Genomic DNA, 5,659 nt, shown 5'->3' with positions numbered 1-5,659 from the left:
ACAATGCAGGGAACAGTGACGGTGGACGTTGGAGAATGAGTCTGGTGAAATATGAGCCTGTCATAAAGCAGAAAGGCTGAGCAGAGCGGTGCAGGGCCGTCGCTCTCCGTGGCTGACTTCATCATTGACACTCCCTGTGGAGCCAGTAGATGGGTGGGTTTTTTTGCTGGGAGATTGGGGGGACCTGATTGAGGCTGGAAGCCTATCATCCCTATGCAACATCTCCCTATTTGTTCCAAATGCTTAGGACCTTAAACCCAAATATCAAAACTTCAATTTCTGCCTTTCAAGGAAAAAAAACATAATGAAAATTTATTGCCCTGTTGTTGTAACCATGAAGTCTCCCAGGGATGCTGGAGAAACTGTCCATTTGCATACCCCTTAAAATTGATGAGTGAGGAAATTGAGGGAACTAAGTTGTAAGAAAGACTGCTTATGTTTGCAGCAGACACCAAAGACAAGCCAGATGTTTCATTGATGATGCAGGCAGTATTTAAACTGTCAGCCAGTACACTCCAGTGTGTCTTGTGCCTATGACACAAGCTTCTTCATTGTCTCATATAATGCCCAACGCTTTCAATGTGGTGTATTAACACAAGAAGTGAAATGTTTGTTAACTCAGATATATATGGTGGAGTCAGCTCTGTGTGCAGGATGAGCTATTATCAAAACAAATGAGCCAGCAACTGCAGCTGCATGTAAATCAGAGCAGTTTTTCCCTTACTATTCAAAAGTGTTGAGCCATTCACTATCTCCCAGCCAGTGGATTCTCTCCTGCCTCTATTCCTGCTTTACAAAGCCAGCCTTTCCTCATACCTTTCCCATCCAGCAATGTGTTTATCCCTACGGAAATGAAGATTTCTTCACATCTTTATTCATTTAATTAGGTTGCAAAGCAGGACTAGAGCCAGAAGATGAATTACCTGTGGCCTTGATATTTTGCCACAGAATCTCTACACAGTAGGCTCTGCAGAAATTAGACCTCAAGTCTGGAGGTGGGCTTTTTGGCAATGTCGACTCACAGACTAGCCTCTATTCTCTGTTTTCACTAAATTCAATTAACCCTGCATAAGCCTGTATTGAAGAATGGAGGTCTAAAGTCATACATTTTACCTATGTATCATTTTAAGGCAGCTGGTCAAATTAGGGTGGAGTAATCTGACTTGGTCAAGATTGGAATGTAGTGTGTAGGGCCAAGAAAGTGATTTAATAATCGTCTACAAACTGTATATTTATGTTATGCGTTGCATTCCATCGAAACTTAAACCCCCGAACATCCAGCATCCAGATTGTGATGGCCAACCACACTAAAACTAAAAGTCTGATTGAGCACAAATAGCAAATGTAATCTAAGCACAAAGCAGTCTGTGGTGATATGACTTTGATATGAACTGATGTGCACAATGGCTGTGGCCAAAATGGGATAGGTAGGTTAGGCAAATTAGTGAAGCTGTGTTGTCATCTTGTCAACACTCAGTGTCACTGTACAGTGTCACTGTAAACCTATAATTATGCACTGCATGAGCAAGATAAATGTCAGCTCAACTACACTATCTGGTTAAGAGGGAAGGAAAAGTGGAAAAAGAGGATGGAAGACTAAACAAGCAATGTGGGGTAAATGAGGAAAAATGTAACAGCAGTTTTCAGCTTTTCACTTCTACCACTTCCTGTTTGATTATATTGTGATCACCACTTAACAAAGATGCCAGTGGCTGTTGGAAAGAGATTAAAATAGTCTCCGTAGGTGATGGTCAGAAATATTTCATCACAACCTCTACAATCTGGCAGTATTCATCACAGATCCTCTGGGATTGACTCCTCTTGATGCAGTCAGTACAAATGTAATGTCCCACTTATACTCTTGCTTCACTGTTTATACCGCAAATTGAACCAATGTACACTAATGATATAAAGCCCTCATTTTGTAACGACCGACAGCTTCAAAATCCTGGAAAAGGTGTTTCCGAGTGCTTTTAATCTTACGTCCATGAATTCTAGTTCTGCAGGGGTTTTGTGTATTCAATGACGTCTGCCACTGAGAATGCTGGAAGATCTAATCAGTTCTGCTTCACTTCACTCGATCTGTTTCCTCAATTAGGTTGCAAGCTTGCAGCTGCTTTACATAGGTTTGCTGGTAAAGTAAATGTGGCTTGTTGTAAGGGGAAATATTTGTTTGGGGGGGAGGGTGTTAGCGCGCTCTCTCTATAGATCTTCTGCTTAGTGACTATCAGACATAACATTTTGCTGCTCAAAGCAGAGTATTTACATATATAATGGATTTGCTCTCATCGTGTTGCAGCTTGATCTGTGTGAGTTCTACAGAATTGCTCCCATTTTTCAGGATACCATCTTGCCACCTGATCTTTTAATCAGGTGCTAGCATGCTTGCAGAATTCATGCAGTGAACGAGAAGATATAAACAGCATCCAGCAGAAGGTAAAAGATGCCTGTTACATTAGATAATGTGTTATTAATGAAGCGCTTTTAAAATCTTTTATGCTGTTTGAATTTCCATTGGAAGGAGACTCTAGAGCAGAATATTTAATGCCACACACACTATCTTACCATGGGCACCTTGGATCAAGAAGAGCAAAATACTTCTCATCCCGTCTGGTGATAAGTATGATCTGATTTCACAATCACTGTATAATCTAACAAGCCTATCTGACCATTTTACCAACACCTCCTCCTGCTACATGGTGCTAATTGGGCCAATTTGTCCCTCCACTCGTCTCCTGTTCTAGTTTCTTAAAGCCCTGTGTGCCTTGGCACTTTGTGCACTGTGTACCTTCTATATCTCAGCGATACCATGTGTGTCAGCTGGGTTTTCTCTGATACACTCCTTGGGGTATTTTTATGTGCTCCACTCAAAATCTCACACTGTTCACTTGGGTAACATCCTGTAGCATAGTTCTGATAATCGTAATTGCATATTTGTTTATTGCAAGAAAAGGTCCTAAATCATTTATGTGAATGCAACTTAACAACTTTGACAGCCACTACAAATGCTGCTATAGGAAATGTGCTGCAATATATTCCTCTCATTAACAATAACACACAAAAAACATGAAACCAGCACTGTAAAAGAGCCTCATGGTGGATATTTTGTATTACTGCCTATACCCCACTGAGGAATATATGACTTCATCTAAGCTTCTAGAATTGCAGCTGCATTAAAATATGTAAATGCAAACACAGAGGAATACTTATGGAAAAACAGATATACAACAGAAAGAGTTCTCAACAGAAAAAACAAATTCCAGTCTTTCTGGAAAGACCTCTAACAATATAATGCATCATTTGGCTTTTCTTGCTCATTAGAAGTTATTCATAAGTTTTTCTCCAACAAAAATACACAAAACACTAACATAAACACAGTTAAAGTTGAGGTCATGCCACCACATACTGCAATATTTTCACAAAAAAGCGTAGAGCTAACATGAGGTGCCTTTGTGTGAACAGCCTGAATAAACAGCCGTACAAAGAGGAAGTCCCATCACAGAGGTCAGGGTTTTGTTAGGACAAACCCAATATGAGTGTGAGAAGTGCGTGTCAAAACAACAGGATAATGGATTCTAATTCCTCTGTGAGACAGGAAATCCGTCTACAAGGGACATCTGTGTTTTCCAAATACCGTATTTCACAAGTGAAACTCACCACACGGAGTTATCAGCCTATTACTTTAACTGCACACTGACATGTAATCTGAGACTGTAACACTATAATATTACCTTTGCAAAGATTGTCATATCTGTTATTCTGTTTCTTGTCACAAAAGAACTAATTCAGTTTTATTTTAAACCTTTAGTAAGGGGAAAAAGATTTTTTCCCACTGTCCATTAATGTTTGTAGCTTTGAATAGCAACACATGCCCTTTCTCAGTGAATAAAGTCTATCCATTTCTCATCAAGGTAGATTTTCAAATATACTTTTTTTTTTTTTTTTTAGCACAAAAGTGATTTTAAATTCATGCTGGCTTAGAAATTAGGTTATATCACAGCATTGTTGTTATGTTCCACCTACAGTATTTATTCTTTTCAGGAAAAAGACTTTGTTCTCTTTTGTGATTTCGCAGATGCTTTAGAGTCCTCTCCTGTCCTTACAATGCGTATCCTCATATTATTTTTTTTGATCTAGCCTATTTTTTTAAAACTATTTTTTAAAACTGTCTTGATTTTTTTTTTCTGTCACAGCAGTGTGATACACCTAGTAATCATCATTAGTCTATATTACCGTCCGTTCTGTCCAAGTCATTGTTACTATATTTGCTACATCACATGTTAATCTGAGTTGAAGAATTAGAGACAAAAAAATAGGTTAAAAACTTTAAATTGAAAGTTTAGTAGAGATCTAGATTATTTATTTGTCAGATGATTTGAGAGAAGAGTAAAAGAAGCCATCTATGTCCAATGTGAATAACCCTCATCGAACAAAGGTGCTGGCCTACAACAATAACTCAGCCACCTATAAGACAATCTTCAGATCCCTTCCCATGTGGTCTTAATAACTCACAGGATGGGAGGGTGGAGCAATGTCTCACAAAGGATTCACACATTGGCTCCTGACTGTAGTGACTCTTTCCTTACTTCCCACCTTGGCTCATGTGACCCTAAATGACTAGACTGCGACGAGGTAGGCCAACAACTCTCAAAGGGGTTAAATACCTGCTACTCTCTGATGAGAGGTGAAAAAAAGAAAAATGAAACTGAAGTCCAGTTGCCTTCATTTCAGACACTTAAGAATACCATGACCAAGATAACTGAGAACAGTAAAAGGATGGTGGTTCAGTGTTAAATAATGCCATCTCACACTATAAATTGGGTGTGTTAAAAGATGTTGGTTGTCTGAGGAGGAAGAAATGATGTATCACGTTTAACCATATTTAGACATGAAGGGACACCTTCGGGACTTCTTCAGTCTCAGCTGACTGCAGCTTTCCCCTACTTTATAAACAGTACATTTGCATAATGACTGAAACCAGCCCACTGAAGGAACAATGGGCTGGGAGGTCAGTTCCTTAATCTTAATTATGCAAATTCTCATGACCATTGATCAACAACCACTGACCAAAACCCACTGATCAAAGCCCACTGATCAAAGCCCACTGATCAATGGCCATGAGTACCATTCACAGAGAGTTGGGGAATGGCTGCAATCACAGCATTGTAAGATGGCAAAAGATGTATCCTTAGGCCCCCTCCTCGATTCAGAGATGGTCTTTCCCTTTTCACGTAAATGGCCTCCTTGACTCCGCGCTCAAACCAGCGTTCCTCCCTGTCCAGGATGTGTACATCCTCATCATTGAAAGAGTGTGCACTGGCCTGTAGGTGTAAATAGACTGCAGAGTTCCGGCTTGACGAGGTAGCTCTTCTGTGTTGTGCCATCCGCTTCGCCAAAGGTTGTTTGGTTTCCCCGATGTATAATCCTGGCAATCCTCCTGGCACTTGACAGCGTACACTATGTTACTCTGTTTGTGTCGGGGGACCCGATCCTTGGAGTGGACCAATTTTTGGCACAGCATGTTTTGGGGTTTTGGGCCTCAGAGACCCGGTGTTTAGAAAAAATGCGTCTCAACTGCTCCGATACTCCTGACACGTACGGGATCACTACAGGTTTTCGCTTGGGCAGCAGTTGTCCTTCTCTCCTGATAGAAATTTTG

Source organism: Simochromis diagramma, unplaced genomic scaffold (assembly GCF_900408965.1).
Source record: "Simochromis diagramma unplaced genomic scaffold, fSimDia1.1 OVJJ01000603.1, whole genome shotgun sequence".
NCBI lineage: Eukaryota > Metazoa > Chordata > Actinopteri > Cichliformes > Cichlidae > Simochromis > Simochromis diagramma.
This window is presented reverse-complemented; position numbering follows the sequence as displayed.